A 17,994-nucleotide genomic window follows, 5' to 3' on the forward strand; every position below is an offset into this window, starting at 1 on the left:
GGTGGTTCACATCCTTCCAGTCTTTTCTCTATGCTTACAATCTTTTTAAAAAGTTTAAACACAATTGAGCTCACACCACAAAACATAGTTTTATAACTACCTTTTAAAAGCCTTGGTGTACAATGAAGGTTTTTCCCATGTGCTTAATTATTACTGTTGCTTCTTAAAAGCTAATCAGAATTTATCTAACCAAAGATGATCTATTTTTCAATAGGGGCCCTGGTGTGACCACATTTCCCTCAAAAGAGAGAGACCCCAGACAGTGATTTGTCAGTGGCGTCAGAAACCTCCTGTGTAACCACTTTAATAAGAAGAATGAGCAAAACTCAGCACCAAGGAGGAAATATCACATCCCCCCCTGGCCCCGGCGCCCTGGACTATGGTCTGCAGGGCACGTGCGAAGTCCTCTGTCTTCTCAGGACACTGCCTATGAGCCATCCACTCCAGCCTGAGACTTTGCAACTATTTTCTAAGTCACTCTTCTCAGAGTGCCTCACCCAACTTTCATAGAGAGTACTTGGACTTAGAAATCTATACTAATGTCCCACAATATAATTATAACCTATAGCTTATATTAATACTAGCTTATAGTATATGAATAGATAATAATATAACTGCATATATTAGTAGAATATATTAATGACACATTATGTGTAATTACACAACTGCCAGGAAATTTGTGCTTTACTGCATTATCCCGTTTCATCTTCACAATAATTCAAAGGGATACTTCCTCATTTCAAAAAAATTTATTTTTTATTGAAGTCTAGTTGATTTACAATGTTGTGTTAGTTTCAGGTGTACAGCAAAGTGATTCAGTTATACATATATATAATATCTATTCTTTTTCAGATTCTTTTCCATCACAGGTTACTGCAAGATATTGAATATAGTTCCCTGTGCTGTACAGTAGGTCCGATAGTTACTCATTTCTTAGATGAGGAAACTGAGGCATAGAACGATTAAGTGTGCCCACAGCCAGCCACTTTGACTCGCTTGGCTTGTTCCCAGGTTTGCCTGATTCAAATGACTGTGCCTTTACCCACTTTTCAAATTCCTACCAAACACTTTGGCACTTAAAATACTGAAACACAAGAAGAAAGCAGGAGTAGCTCTATTAATTTCAGGCAGAGCCAACTTCAGAGGAAGGAAAGTTATCAGGGATAAAGAGAGGCGATACATAGTGATAAAGGGGTCGATTCTCCAAGCAGACATAACAGTCCTTCATTGTATGTACCCAACAATAGAGCATCAAAGTATGGAAGGCAAAAACTGATAGAACTGCAAGGAGAAGCAGATGAATCCATCATGGTAGCTGGAGACCTCAACAGCCCTCTGTCAGTGACGGGCAGACCCACCAGGCAGAAAATTAGGAAGAATGAAGTTCAACTGAACAGCACTACCATCATCTGGATCTAACTGGCAACCACACAGCTTCATCCCACAGCAACAAAACACACATCCTTCTCAAGCTCCCATGGAACATTCATGAAGCAGACCACATTCCAGGCCACAAAATATACCTCAACAAATGTAAAAGGATAGAAATTATGCAAAGTACGTTTTCAGAACACAATGGAATTAGGCTAGAAACCAATACCAGAAAGACAGCTGGAAAATCCCCAAATATTTGGAGATTAAACAACACACCTCTAAATAACAGATGGGTCAAGGAGGGAGTCTCATGGGAAATAAAAATTTATCTTGAGCTAAATGAAAATGAAAATACAACCTATGAAAATTTGCAAGATGCAGTGAAAGCAGTGCTTGGAGGGAAGTTTATGGCATTGAAGGCATACATTTGAAAAGATCTAAGCTTCCACCTTATGAAACTAGAGAAAGAAGAGCAATATAAGCCTACCACAAGCACAAGAAAAGAAGCAATGAATGAAATAAAAAGCAGGAAAACAATAGAGAAAAGTCAGCAAAATAAAGAGCTGTTTGGTTTTTTTTTTTTTTTGTAAAGATCAATAAAATTGACAAACCTCTAGCAGGATAACCAAGAAAAAAAGAGAGAAGATACAAATTACTCAAATCAGAAATGAAAGCGATGGCATCACTACTGATCTCATGGACACTGAAGGGATAATAAAGGAATATTATGAATAATTCTATGCCCACAGATTTTATAAGTTAATGAAGTGGACCATTTCCTTGAAAGACACAATCTACTGAAACTCACACAAGGAGAAATAAATACTCTGAATAGACTCATATCTAGTAAAGAATTTGAATCAATAATGAATAACCTTCCAAAATGGAAAGCACCAGGCCTGGATGGGTTCACTGGTCAATTCTATCAAACATTAAGGAAAGAATGATATCAGTTCTAAATAATCTCTTCCAGAAAATAGAAGAAGAGAGAACACTTCCCAGCTCATTCTGTGAGGCCAAGCTTATTCTAATAGCAAAACCAGATAAAGATATTGCAAAACAGGAAAATTGCAGACCAATACCTCCCATGAACATAGATGCAAAATCCTCAACAAAATATTAGCAAATTGAATCCAGTGATGTATAAAAAGACTTCTACACCACAGTCAAGTGGGATTTATTCCAGGTATGCAAGGCTGGTTCAACATTTGGAAATCAATTAATGTAATCCATCACATCAACAGCGCAGAGAAGAGAAATCGCATTATCATAACAGTAGATGCAAAAAGAGCATTTGACAAAATTAAACACCATCCATGATAAACTAACAAACCACCAAACCACCACAACAACTCTTGGCAAATTAGGGATGGAGGGGAACTTCCTCAACCTGATAAAGTACATCTATAAAAACCCTAAAGCTAACGTCATATTTAATGGTGAGAACCTAGAAACTTTCCAATTAAGATCAGGAATAAGGTGAAGATGTCCCCTTTCACCACTCATTTTCAACATTGTACTGTATGTCCTAGCTAATGCAACAAGGCAAGAAAAGAGAATAAAAGATAGATTGGGAAGGAAAAAGAAATCTTCTTTGGTGAGGTGTTTGTTCAGATCTTTTGCCCATTTTGCAGATGGCATGATTGTCTATGCAGAAAATCCCAAAGAACCGACAAAAAGCCCTCCTGGAACTAATGAGCAATTGTACCCAGGTGGCAGAATACATGATTAATATACAAAAGTCAATTGCTTTCCTATATACCAACAATGAACAAGTGGAATATGAAATTAAAAACACAACACCATTTACATTAGCACCAAAAAAAAAATGAAGTACTTAGGAATAAATCTAACAAAATACTTAGGTATATGAAGAGGTATATGAAGAAAACTACAAAATGTTGATGAAAGAAATCAAAGTAGTCTAAATAAATGAAGAGATATTTCATGTTTATTTGAAATTCCTTAATGATATATGATGTTTAACATCTTTTCATATGCTTATTTGACATCTGTAGATTTTCTTTGGTGAGGTGTCTGTTGAGCTCTTTTGCCCATTTTTAAGTTGGGTTGTTTGGTTTCTTATTGTTGATTTTTAAGACTCATTTATATTGTTTATTTATTTATTTTATTGAAATGTCGTCGATTTACAATGTTGTATTAATTTCTGCTGTACAGCAAAGTGATTCAGTTATACATATATATACATTCTTTTTAAAATATTCTTTTCCATTATGGTTTATCACAGGATATTGAATATAGTTCCCTGTGCTCTACAGTAGGACCTTGTTGTTTCTCCATCCTGGAGGTAACAGCTCACATCTGCTAACCTCAACCCCCCACTCCATCTCTCCCTCAACCCCCTCCCCCTTGGCAACCACAGTCTGTTCTCTATATCCATGAAGACTCATTTATTTTGGATACATGCTTACAGCATCTTTATTCATAACTGCCCAAAACTGGAAGCAACCAAGATGTCCTTTAAAAGGTAAATGGATAGACAAATTGTGGTACATCCATACAATGAAATACTAGTGATAAAAATAAACGAGTTATCAAATAACAAAAAAGACATGGAGGAATCTTAAATGCATATTGCTTAGTGAAAGAACCTAGTCTGAAAAGGTTACATACCGTATGATTCCAACTGTATGAAATTCTGGAAAAAGTAAAACTATAAGGAGAGTAAAAGATCAGTGCTTGCCAGGGGCACAGGGGCTCTGGGGCTCAGGATGAAGACGAGGGGCACAGGGGATTTCAGGGCAGTGAAAATATTTTTTATGATACTGTAATGGTGGATACTTGTCACTATACATTTGTCAAAACGAAAGGACGTACAACGCAAAGAGTGAACCCTAATGTAAACTATGGACTTAGTTAATAATAGCATATCAATATTGGTTCATCAGTTGTAACGAATGTACTGCACTAATGCATGAGGTTAATAATAGGGGAAACTGTGTGTATTGGAGGGGTGGATATATGGGAACTCTCTGTATTCTCTGCTAAAATTCCTGTAAACCTAAAACTGTTCAAAAAAATAAAGTATTAAAAAAAATGAAAACACATTAGCTCTTTGGAAAATGTCACCCACATCATCTTCATCACCATTGCCATTGATCTTTGTGTCCTTTGAACCCTTGATAACCCATGAATGAGAGAAATTCTGTCTGTGACATTTTGTTTGTCTCTTGCCAGGCTTCACTGCGTTCAGTTCCTCAAAAACTGTCAGGCCATTATTAAGACATCAAAGCAAGCAGGAAGTTTTCAATGACTCCACAAAGTTGGGTGAGCCTCTACCACATGTTAGGCCAGGAGACAGCTTCCTAGTTCGGCCCTATAATATCACTCGCTCCCTTTACCTGGAAAATTGCTAAATGCTGCTCCTGGACAGACGCCCTGCTGCTAATACAGACTGAGTCTATAAGCCCCAGCCTACTGAGCTGTCCCACTATGAGATGAACTGTTATTTATTCATTATTATTTTTATTATTATCCTTATCCTCCTCTAACATATTTTGAGGGCTTCCTGTGAACTGGGCCCTGCTGAAGCATTTTGTGTGCATTTTTACCATTTAATCTGCATGACGGCCCTAAACAGGGACTCTAGTGTTATCTCCACCTTAGAGAGGAAGAAGCTGAGACTCAAAGGCTGAAGTGAGAGGACAGCATTACCTTGATCCCAAACCCAGACAAGGACACGACAGGACAACCACAGACCAGTATCTCTTGTGAACACCGACACCACAGTCCTCAACCAAACAGGAGGAAACCGAATGCAACAGCACAGTAAAAGGATCATACACTATGACCAAGTGGGATTTGTTCTTGGAATGCAGACCTGATGGTTCAACATATGAAAATTAATCCACGTAATACATCACATTAACAGAAAGAAGGAAAACAATGATCATCTCGATGGACGTACAAAAAGCATTTGACAAAATGCAACGCTCTTTCATGATAAAAGCACTCAACAAACAGGGAATAGAGGGAAATTACCTCAACATAATAAAGGTCAAACATGAAAGGCCCACAGGTAGCAGCATACTCAAAGGTGAAAGACTGAAAGCTTTTCCTCTAATTTCAAGAATAAGATAAGGATACCTGCTTTTGCCACTTCTATTCAACAAAGTACTGGAAGTCCTAGCCAGAGCAATTATACAAGAAAAAGAAATAAAGACATCCAAATTCGAAAGGAAGGAGTCAAATTATCTCTGTTCACAGGCAACATGATCTTACATGTACAAAATCCTAAAGAGTCCATGAAAAACCACAACCCTCTTAGAACTAAAAAATACAATTCACTAGCAGAATCGTAGCACACAAAATCAACACACAAACATCAGTTGTGTTTCTATATGCTCCCAATGAACAATCTGAAAAGGAAGTTAAGAAAATAATTTCATTTACAATAGCATCAAAATGAATAACATATTTTGGGATAAATTTAACCAAGGTGGTAAAGGATGTGTACACTGAAAACTACAAACTGCTTCTGAAAGAAATTAAAGACACAAATAAATGGAAAGACACCCTGTATTCGTGGGTTGGAAGACTTAATATTGTTAAGATGTCATTACTACACAGCAGGATCTACAGATTCAAAACCCCAACAGCAGTTTTGGCAGAAATAGAAAAATCCATCCTAAAATTCATATGGAATCTCAGTGGACCCCAAATAGCCAAAATACTCTTGAGAAAGAAAAGCAAAGTTGGAGGTCTCACACTTCCTGATTTCAAAACTTACTGCATACAAAGGTACAGCAATCAAAACAGTGTGATACTGACATAAGGTCAGCACATAGGTCAATAGAATAGAATAGAGAGCACAGAAATAAAAGTTTGCATATATGGTCAAATGACTTTTGACAAGGGTGCCAAGATTATTCAATGGGGAGAGAACAGTATTTTCAACAAATGATGCTGGGAAAGACTGCAAAAGAATTAAGTTGAACTCTTACCTTACACCATGTATAAAAATTAACTCAAAGTGGATCAAAGACTTAAACAGAGTCTAAAACTATAAAACTTTTAGAGGAAAGCACAGGAGGAAAGCTTTATGACATTGGATTTGGCAACGCATTTTGGGATATGATACCAAAAGCATAGGCAGCAAAAGTAAAAATAGATAAATTCAACTATATCAAAAATTAAAACTTCTGTGAATCAAAGGACACAATAAACAGGGTGAAAGGCCATCTAGAGAATGGGAGAAAATAGTTGCAAATCACAAATCTGAAAAAGGGTCAATATGAAGAATATATAGAGAACTATAACTCAACAACAACAACAAAAAAGAACCCCCAAATAACCTGATCAAATATGGGCAAAGAACTGGAATAGACATTTCTCCAAAGAAGATATATAAATGTCCAACAAGCATATAAAAAGATGCTCAACATTACTAGTCATTAGGGAAATTCAAATCAAAACCACAGTGAGATACCACCTCATACCCATTAGGATGGCTACTATCAAAAACAAACAAACAGCAACAGAAAATAACAAGTGTTGGCAAGGATGTAGAGTAGGGGAACACTTATGTACCGCTGAGAATGTAAAATGGTGCAGCTGATATGGAAAACAGTAGAGCAGCTTCTCAAACAATTTAGAATAAAATTATCATATGATCCAGCAAGTCCACTTCTGGGTATATACCCCAAAGAATTGAAAGCAGGAACTTAAAGAGATATTTGTACACTCGTGTTTATAGTAGCATTATTCACAATTGCCAAAAGGTGGAAGCCACCCAAGTGCCCACTGACTGATGATTGGATAAGCAAAATGTGGTCCATCCATACAGTGGAATATTATTCAGTGTAGGAGGAAGGAAATTCTGACACATGCTACAACATGGATGAACCGTGAGGACATGATGTGAAATAAGTGTCACAAAAAAGCAAATTTTGTATGATTCCACTATGTGAGGTACATAAAGTAGTCAAGCTCATAGAAACAAAATAGAACGGGGGTTGCCAGGAGCTGGGGAAGGGGAAACGGGGAATTGTTGTTTAATGGGTACAGTTTCAGTTTTGCAAGATGAAAAATTCTGAGGCTGGTTGCACAACAATGTGAATAACTTACAACTACTGATCTGTACACTTAAAAGTGGTTAAGACGGTAAACTTTATAGGTATTTTACCACGATTTAAAAAATGGCTAAGATGAAGGGACTCACTCAACATCAGGATGCTGGCCCAGGGCAATGTCAGGGTTTGAACCCAAGTCTAATTCCAAAACTTGTACCCTTGATTTGTACCCTGTGATTTTCAGAGTAGAGAGTGATTTAATAATGAGAGAGGAGACAGGCAGGACCTAATATACAAAACAAGTGCATTTTTTAAGGCTCCTGCATTGAAAATGTCTTTAAAAAGTATATAGTGAGTCCATAAAATATTGAGACGTTTCAACTTCTATTAACAATGACCATCTGCTCTGATGACCCCTGTGCTTTAAGGAAGCCTCCTCGGGAAGCTGACTTAGTTATGACATTGCCCTGAGGTTCACTGACATTGTCGCTGAGGTTCGACGTGTACCTGGAACCGTCCTTTGGAGCTAGGTTTCAACCTTGCATCACCTGGCACTGGGAAGCCCCATCTCAGACCATAACCTCCCACTCCCGGCCTTCCTTATCCTCTGTCTCGTCCTCTCCTTGAGTCACGTAGCCTTTGCTCCCTGTTTGCTCCCTATGGGTAATGCCCTATGCTCACCCAGCCTGGGCCCTGCTCAAGCTCACCAGCTCCTTCAAGTCCATCCCGGCCCCCAAACCCTCCTGCCACCCTCACACTTCTGTCCTGAGGCTGGCCCAGTGCCCTTTGGGCCCCCCAGCCAGCAGGTCCCTGCTCTCAGGCTTTTCATTCTACTTTGACAACAGCCTCCAAGGTCTTCACCTCCTGCACCTGCCTGCATCCTCCGTCTGCTTCTCCCAACCCTCCTCCATCCCTTTACACGGCGCCCTCTGCCCAGCAGGCCCACCTGTGCGGCTACATCCATGGGCTGATGGGCTCCTTGTGTCTGGTTTCTGGTTGGGTTTGGCCAATGGGGGGGTTAGAGATCAGAGCAGGGAGAGAGCTTGGGGTACTTACTCCCCTGGCTTCCATTCTCTGGGGCCACACAGCTTCCCTCAGAGGACTCTACCCAGCCCTCAGGGTCTCCGGGTCCCAGGAAATGCCCCTGCCCCTCACCCCTCAGCTCTGGGGGTGGGAACAGTCCTCACTCATACTAGCTCTGGGCCCTGCACTATCCTTTGTGGTTTCTCTGAGCCCTGCCCACTCCCTATGGAGTCCCTTCAGGAAACTCCCCTCCATCACTCCACACCCCTGTGAATGTGCCTTCAGCTCCCTGCCAGGACCTGGACTTCCCAGGCTTGGAGAAGCTCCTAGATGGGACCTTCAAGGCTTCTCTTAGCTGCCAAGGGCCTCCGGGTGGTCCTGCCTTCATCCCACCCTGGTCTGGTCCCTCTCCTCAACCATCTCCTCTTCTGCATCCTCACCTTGACAGTGTAACTTCCGTCTAACCTGTGAACGTGCTCACCACCCCCTCGGCCTGGAAACGCCGCCCCTTCCCCCTTCCTTTCCTTTATTGTCAAATGGCTTCAAGAGGGTCCTCTCCCGCTGGGTCCTCAACCCACTGCCATTGCCCTCGGGGGCCTCCTCGGGCTCTCGGCCTCCCTGTGACATGAGATACAGTTGTCAGAGAGAGGCACGTGGCCTGATGGTTCAGGGGTTGGGGGAGCAGGGCAACGTGGTGGTTATTAGACTGGGCTCGAGTCCAGCTCTCCTACTTCCTAGAAGGGTGACCTTGGGCAAGTGATACCTCAGCTTCCTCATCTGTAAGGTAACAAAAGGACAGTCTTATAAGCTACTGGTGACATATAAATGATATAATACATACTAAAGCACTTAGAAGAGAACATAGGGCAAATGGGAAATGTTCTCTATTATGAGCAAGAGGATGGGCTCTCGAGTTAGAAAGCCTTGAGTTCAAGTCCCACCTCTGCTACCTTCCAGCTGTGCAGCCTGGGGCACGGTTCTTTGTTTCTCTTTGGTTGCTCCCTGAGCAGCAAAAATGAGTTTGATAAGCTGGGCTTCGTAGGATTGACAAAAGGTACTGCTTGGTGACATGTTCTAAGGAGTGGGATAACATTTTTGAAATTAACTTGTGTGTGTGTGTGTGTGTGTGTGTGTGTTTTATCTATTTCTTTTAACCTTTTGGTTCTAGGCTATCCCATCCCCCAGCCCCATCCCCCCACTGCCTCCAGAAAGGGATGTAGTGCAGAAATAGTAAAAAAAAAAATGGGGTTTTCAAAAGAATAAGGATATGAGGAAACGGCCAGGCGCTGGTGAGACGACGGGTCTGGGATTGGAAGGAAAGAAGAAGCTTCTCTGCTTCCCCGTCAGCTGGATCCTTCCTCCCCGGTCTCCCCGGGAGAGCCCTGTGGACCGGCAAGGCCTCAGGAGAGGCTGGTCCTGAAATCAGACTGCCCGAGCGTGGTGCCCAGTGCCCCAGCCTCCCTCTGTGACCTCAGGCAGGATACTCAGCCTATCTGTGCCTCAACGCCCTCATCTGTAAAGTGGGGCAAACAACATTAACCTCCTAAGGATGAAATGAGTTAATACACTCGAGAGTGCCCAGAACAGTACCTGGCACAAAGCAAGCTGTCTCTGTGATGAATACCCTCAGCCTGGCAGCAGCTCTCTGGCTCCCTCACCTCTCTGACTGCTTCCAGGTCTCCACGCCGGGCTCCTCTCCCCACAGATGTCCGTTTCTTCCACACTCTGTCCATGGGCTGGGGCCACTGTACCACCCCCTGGATTCGCAGGTGTGTATTTCCAACCCCTGGTTCATTTCCAGGCCTGGCTGCTTCCGGATGTTGAGGTGCTCACTCAACCAGTCCTGCTTCCTGCCCTCTTGGTAACGGGATTATCACCTGCCAGCTCATCCAGCCATCTTTCTCCATGGCCTGTGGCATTGATCCTACTGATACTTCCAGAAAGCTCTCAGACCAGTCCCAAAGCAACGGTCCAGTCAGGTGGTAGTATTAATGTGGTGGGCAGAATGGTCTCCCAAAGATGCCCATGCCCTGATCCCCAGAACCTGGGAATATGCTCCATGACGTGGCCAAAGGGACTGTGCCGATGTCAAGGTTACTAATCAGTGCTCTTAAAAGAGGGAGACTAAGGACTTCCCTGGTGTTGCAGTGGTTAAGAATCCGCCTGCCAATGCAGGGGACACGGGTTCGAGCCCTGGTCCGGGAAGATCCCACATGCCATAGAGCAATGAAGCCCGTGTGCCACAACTACCGAGCCTGCGCTCCAGAGCCCACGAGCCACAACTACTGAGCCCACGTGCCACAACTACTGAATCCGCGTGCCTAGAGCCCGTGCTCCACAACAAGAGAAGCTACTGCAATGAGAAGCCCGTGCACCGCAACAAAGAGTAACCCTCGCTCGCTGCAACTAGAGAAAGCCTGTGCTCAGCAACAAAGACCAAACCCAGCCAAAAAGTTTTAAAAAATTTTTTAAAAAGTGGGAGGCTATCCTGGGTTATCCAGGTGGGACTAATTGAACTCCACCAGTCCTTATAAGCAGAGAACTTACTCTGGCTGGATTGGAGAGATAAGTGGTGTTTCTTGCTGGGCCCCCACTTAACAGCCCCAATGCTCCTCTTCCTGGGAAAGCACCAGGTCAACGTTTCCTCTTTACCCAAATCCCCCCCTAGATGGCACCACCTCAGTCTGTTGCATGAATGAGGATCACTAGAAGATTGATCTCACATTTCACTGACAACCCCCATTCTCGATTCCACAGGGTGGAATTTCCCTAGCTTAGTCAATTATCTTGTTATCTCAGTTAACTGAGAATTTCCAATTTAGATATTAGATGTTCCCAAAGCTAAATTTACACTCAAAAAGTGAAGCTTCTGTTTTTAGAAGCTTGAGTCAGCTCAGTCTGAAACTCAGCCCCACCTCCCCCGACTAGCTGTGTGATTTGGGCCAGTTCCTTAACCTTTCTGAGTCCCATGTCCATGTCATCAAATGAGGATAATAATGATAATAGTAGTTCTCACCCGCACAGGATTTGTTTTGTGGATATAATTCTATAAATATATATACAGAACATACATAGATGATGTATAAAGCCATGTGAGATGCAGTAAGTAGTCCATAAATGTATGCTGTAGCTGTTTGCATTATGTATGCTATTCAAAAGATTATGATCTTTCTTTCATCTCACATCCATCAGAATGGCTACTATAAAAAAAAAAGGGAAATAACAAGTGTTGGTGAGGACGCAGGGAAAGTGGAACCCTTGTGCCCTGTTGTGAGAATGTAACTTGGTGCAGCCACTATGGAAAACAGCATGGCAGTTCCTGAAACAATTAAAAATAAAATTATCATATGATCCAGCAAGTCTACTTTTGGGTATATATCCCAAAGAACTGAAAGCAGGGCCTTGAAGAGGTATTTATACACCCGTGTTCATAGCATTGTTTGCAACAGCCAAAAGGTGGAAACAACCCAAGTGTCCATCAGTAGATGAATGAATAAACAAAATGTGGTGAATCCACACAATGGAATATTATTCAGCCTTAAAAAAGGAAGGAAATTCGGACACATGCTACAGCATGGATGAACATGGACATTATACTCAGTGAAAGGATATTATACTCAGTGAAAGAAGCCAGTCATGAAAAGACAAATACTGTTATGATTCTACTTATATGAGATACCCAGAGTAGCCAAGGTCATAGAGACAGAAAGCAGAACGGTGGTTGCTGGGGGCTGGGATGGGGGGACAAGGGGAGTTGTTGTTTCATGGGTGCAGTTTCAGTTCTGCAAGATTCAAAGAGTTCTGGAGATGGATGGGGGTGATGGCTGCACAACAGTGTGAATATATTTAATGCCACTGAACTGCACACTTAATAAAAGTGGTTAAGATGGTAAATTTTATGTTATGCATATCTTACCACAATAAAAAAAAAAAAGAAAAATGAGATCACGATCTAGCCCTTTCCTCTGAACTTTTTCCTCTTGGAAGCCCTCCATCTGCTGGTGAGAAACTAGTCCCATCAATTGCTGTGCTGGGTACTGACCAATGAAATCAGCTGCCAGTTCCCAAACAGGGGACAAAACATTCCCTGAGGACTGGTGAGAGCTAACAGGTGAACCACCAGAGCAAGGAGCACTTGGGGAGAAGCCAGGGGTGAGGTGGGGGTGAGGGGGGAGGATGGGAGCACGACCCAGGCAGGAGGACAAGCGCGATGCAGATGGGGAGCCAGCAAGTGCACCCTCCCAGGCCTGTTTCATTCCGTGGATTTCCCCACAGAGAGTCCACCTGTCACCTTATGTCTCAAAATGCAGGTGTTCGCTTAGAATAACAGAAATGTGAATTAAAATGACACAGGTACCATACTTCACCCCGTAGATCAGTGAAGATCCAATGGGGGGTCAGCACCCTAGGCTGGGGAGGGAGTGGGAGACGGGCGTCCACTGCTGGCAGGACACCACATCCAGAAACCTCTGGTGGGAAATTTGGCCATGCCCATCAGAGCTACAGCTGTGTGTGTCCTTTGACAGAGCAGACATACCTGCATGTCCGTGAAATTATGCAAATAATAGGAGAATCCCAGCAGCCTTGTTTAATAATAATAAACAAGATTATGGTGTAGGCTTTGGTTCTTTCCTGAGAGGCAGCCCAGAACTGACAGGGGCCAGGAAAAGGGACGAGAGTCATCCGGCTGGATGGGATCTGGGGTATGTGTATGAGATCAGTCTGGCTTCATGACCCTCAGATCCCACGCGAGAAGGGCTGACACAGGCTGGAGAGATGGCTAAACCCATGAGAAAGGAGATGCCTGGCAGGACACTGACCACCGAGGGTGAGGTGTGGACACCAGCATTTCATCCCCCTGTCATGTCTGTTCTTTCTTTTTCTCTTCCATCTCCACCTTCCTAGCTGCAGCCCTGCACTGACTTGGGCTGTCCTAGAGCTCAGTCTTCTAGGGATCCTGGGACTTCCCCAGGGTGGGACTGGGGGAGTCCCTGGGGAGGGGGTAGGGTCAGTCAGCCCTTCATTGTTTACCCTTCGCTTCTCTTTTCCTCAAAACAAAGTTTATTGAAAGAATACACACACACACACACACACACACACACACACACACAAGCAGGAGCTCTGCTGATCAAGAAGGGAGAGGGAGGGAGCACTGATGGTGGGGTTCTCAAAGTGTGGTCCTGGAACCAACTCCAGGGACTCCATTCCCCCCACCTGAACCTGGGGAGCATACAAATGTGAAGATTCCTGGGCCTTACCCCAAACCCACTGGGTCAGAATGCCTAGGAGTTCATGTTGAACAACCACTCTTAAACATGCAGAAAATCCAACAACCACTGGCTTTGGTGTTTCTTCATTCTGGAAGAACTGAGTCCCTTTCTCAGCAGAGTTTAAATAACAGCCATATCCAACTCTAAAAAATACAGTTTACAAGGCACATCAAATCATATAAATTATAACTTGCAAGGTTTAGCTGTGAAATGAGCAAGGCTGAGGCTTTTGAGCCGTGTAAACTGGGAGAGGGGAGATTGTGAATAGAGCTCCTGATGGCTCGTCTGCACACAGCAGCCAGGATGTTCACTGGCAGGTCTCCCCCTTGTTTACAATCCTTCAAGCCTTCTTCCTACTGCTTTTCAGATAAAGATCAAAACCCTTATGGTGACATGAAGGAGGCCAACTTGTCCCTTAGCCCTCCTCCTTCCCACTCTGACTTCTGGACGCCCTGGTTTTCTCTCAGTCCCTTGGGTTCACAATATGCTCTTCCACCCCAGGGCCTTTACACATGCCATTCCCTTCTCCTTTTGTCTAGTTAAGTCCTCCTTGTCTACCATATTCCTTTCCTTTACAGCCCCAATGTTGGAATGGAATTAGTCACACCTTTGTGGGATCATTTGACTTATTTCTCTCTCTCCTGGCAGCTTCCTGATGGCAGGGACCATGTCCAGTTCTGCCATCACTGTACCCCTAGACTTGGCTCGGTGCTGAGGCTCTGGGTAAATACTGTGCAATGAATGAGTGATAGCAACAGTTATCACTGTTGACTATAAACAGTTCTCACTAGCCTGGCTATAAACAGGCTTCCTACTGCCTTAGGGAACCAAACTCCTTACAGGATATAGAAAAAAGTCTGGAGGGTAAAACCCGGCAAATATCAATATTGATTTTTCCCTGAGCCAAATGATTACAAGTGACTTTTATTTTCTTCCTTATATTTTCCTTTCTCACAATTTTTAAAAACAAGAAGCATGTAACTACCTTCCATTATCGGAAAGAGTAAATGATGTTGAAATACTACGATACCAATAGTCAAAACAATATGTCAACCTTGCTGATGAGTAGAAATCTTTAGAAGCATGACTGCCTATTCTTTAGGATTGATCCAGGCAAATAAAACAATCTTTTTTATTTGCTAGATGTAACCTCTGGTAATTGCAAGGATGATTTTTAGTAATATAAATCCCTGAATTTTTTTTTTTTTTTTTTTTTTTTGCGGTACACGGGCCTCTCACTGTTGTGGCCTCTCCCGCTGCGGAGCTCAGGCTCCGGACACGCTGGCTCAGCGGCCATGGCTCATGGGCCCAGCTGCTCCGCGGCATGTGGGATATTCCCAGACCGAGGCACGAACCCGTGTCCCTTGTATCGGCAGGCGGACTCTCAACCACTTCGCCACCAGGGAAGCCTAGTGACGTATTTCTTTAGCTAAGTCCGAGGAGCAGTAAGCAGTCAATTATTTATATACAATGAATGCAACTCAATTTCTGTCTAGTTAATAACTGTCCTCATTAGTTCCCTTTTCCAAATGGCTTATTAATGTCAGTGGATCCTCATCTCAACCCTGTACACCTCTGAGGATTCTTCTCAGTCTCTGTTTTAGGAGACCATAATAATGATCATTGTGACATTCACTGAGCACCACATGCCAGGCTCTTTATATGCATTTCTCACTTAATCCTCAGAATAACCCTGTGAGGTAAGAGGTTTACAGACAGGGAAAAGGAGCTCAGAGTGATTAAGTAATTTGGTTGAAGTCACTCAGCCACAAAGTAGCCTAATGAGATTCAAACCCAGGTCTGTCTATCTCCAAAGCCTGTGCTTTTAAAAATTACTACAGTTTTCTAATATCATAGTCCGGTTCAAAACAGAGATCTCTGTCTCTACTTTAGCCAGACAGGAAATAAAACGACCCCAAATCTATGCCTTGTTAGGATAAAGAAGAAACTACAGTTCTTCTTCTTCTTCTTTTTCCTCCCACTTTGCACACTGAACAGATGTTCTGTGTCCTTGAAGGGAGACCATATCATGGAGGAGAATCTCACGGGGAGGTTCATGGAGTTATCTTTAAATCTGTTGCGTTTACAATAAACATTCTCAGAAAACTAGGAATAAAGGGGGAAATTTCTCACTTGGTAAGAACATGTATAAAAACCCTACAGCTAACCTCCTACTTAACGGTGAAAGAGTAACTGCTTTCCCCTAAGGTCAGGAACAAGCGAATATAAGGATTTATACACTGCTCTTGTTCAGCAGAGTCCTGGAAGTCTTAACCAGGGAAATAAAGCAAGGAAAAGAAGATTAAAAGCATTCAGATCTCCTTTTCTGAAAGAAGAAATAAAATTGTTCTTATTTGCAGATGACATGATTGTTTATGTATAAAATCCCAAGAAATCTACAAAAGCCCTTATATAAGAAAGTGCAGTTAAGGTTGCAAGATCCCAAGAAGCATACAAAAATCAACTGTATTTCTATATACTGTCAATGAACATGTGGACACCAAAATTAAAAATATAATACCATTTACAATCACTCAAAAAAAAAAGAGAGACATACTTAAGTGTAAATCTAACAAAACATGTTCAGGACTCGTATGCTGAAAACTACAAAACACTCATGAGAGACACTGAATAAATGGAGAAATATACCATGTTCATGAATTGGAAGACAATGTAGGAGTATATCAATTATTCTCACATTGATATATAGGATAAAACACAATTCCAATCAAAATTACAGCATGATATTTTGTGTATACAGACAGGCTTACACTAAAATGTAAATGGAAAGGCAAAGCAACTAGAAGAGGTTAAAAAATTTCTTTAAAGAAAAGTGGGAGGAATCACACTACCTGATTTAAGACTTACATAGCGACAGTAATCAAGGCTATCTCATAATGGTAGATCCATTATGACAAATAGATCCATGAAACATAATAGGGAACTAAGAAGTAGCCCCCATAGAAAGTATGGCCAGATTATTTTTGACAAACTTGCAAAAGCAATTCAATGGAGAAAGGATAGTCTTTTCAACAAATGGTTCTGGAACAACTAAATATCCACATGCAAGAAAAATGAACTTTGACCTAAATCTCACATCATAAACGACAGTGAACCCAAAATGGTTCAAAGATTTAAAAATAAAACTATAAAACACTTAGAAGAAAACATAAGAGAAAATCCTCAGGGTCAGGGACGTTGTGGCCTGTTCTTAGACATGACACTAAAAGCATGATCTATAAAAGAAAAAATAACTACCTGGACTTCATCAAGAGTTAAAGCTTTTGCTCTGTGAAATACTCTGCTAAGAGAATGAGAAGACAAGCTACGGATGGGAGAAAATATTTGCAAACCATCTATCTGACAAGGGACTCATATCTAAAATACATAAAGAATTCTCAAAACTCAATGGTAAAAAACTAAACAATTCGATTAGAGACACTTAAAAGATATGAAGAGATATTTCACTGAAGAGGATATGCAGAAGGCAAACACATACATGAAAAGACATTTAACATCACTATCGATTTGGAAAATGCAAGTTAAGACTATGATGAGATACCACTACACACTTACTAAAACAGCTAAAATGAAAAACAGTGTTTATGCTAATTGCTGGTGAGGATGTGTCTCATACATTGCTGGTGGAAATGAAAAATGGTACAGCAACGCTGGATAAGACTGGCAGTTTCTTTACAAACCGAATATATATAAACACATATGTTAATCCATGCAATCATACTCCTGAGCATTTATCACAGAGAAATAAAAACTTATGTTCACACAAAAACCTGTACACAAATGTTTATAGTACATTTATTTGTAATAGCCCCAAATGGAAACAAAATGTCCTTCAAAAAGTGAATGGTTAAACACAGGTGATACGTCCATACCGTGGACTATTACTCAGCAATAAAAGAACAAGCTAATAACCTAAATGGATGTCAAGGGCACTACACTGACTAAAAAAAAAAAATCAATCACAAAGGTCATACATACATGATGAAAATTATAGAGACGGAGAACAGATTAGTGGTTTTCGGAGCGTGGGGACGATGGTGGGAGGAGGAATTGTGACTATAAAAGGAGCATCACAAGGGACATCTCTGATAATGGAATACTCCTATATCCTGAGGGCCACACCCAAATCCACACGTGGTAAAATGGCACAGGACTCCACACATGCTTTGTGCCATTCCCTCTACTATTTGTGCATCTATAATTATTTCAAAATAAAGTTAAAAAAAATCTGTTGAGTGAAGTCTGAGAGTGGTCTGCCTTTCACAGTCCTAAAG

General features: G+C 41.8%; 1 protein-coding gene and 1 pseudogene across 2 annotated transcripts in view; one reads left to right on the plus strand and one right to left on the minus strand.

The window, feature by feature from the left end:
* The window catches only part of LOC308611519 (centrosomal protein of 78 kDa-like), a 739,857-nt pseudogene that overhangs the window by 439,207 nt on the left and 282,656 nt on the right, over positions 1-17,994 (plus strand). The gene's annotated exons all lie outside the window — the stretch shown is intronic.
* LOC308611499 (forkhead-associated domain-containing protein 1-like) overlaps positions 1-17,994 on the minus strand; it is a 37,077-nt gene that overhangs the window by 17,414 nt on the left and 1,669 nt on the right. The window lies entirely within an intron of this gene.

The sequence above is a fragment of the Mesoplodon bidens genome (genome assembly GCF_964165515.1).
Source record: "Mesoplodon bidens genome assembly, contig: HAP1_SCAFFOLD_120, whole genome shotgun sequence".
NCBI lineage: Eukaryota > Metazoa > Chordata > Mammalia > Artiodactyla > Ziphiidae > Mesoplodon > Mesoplodon bidens.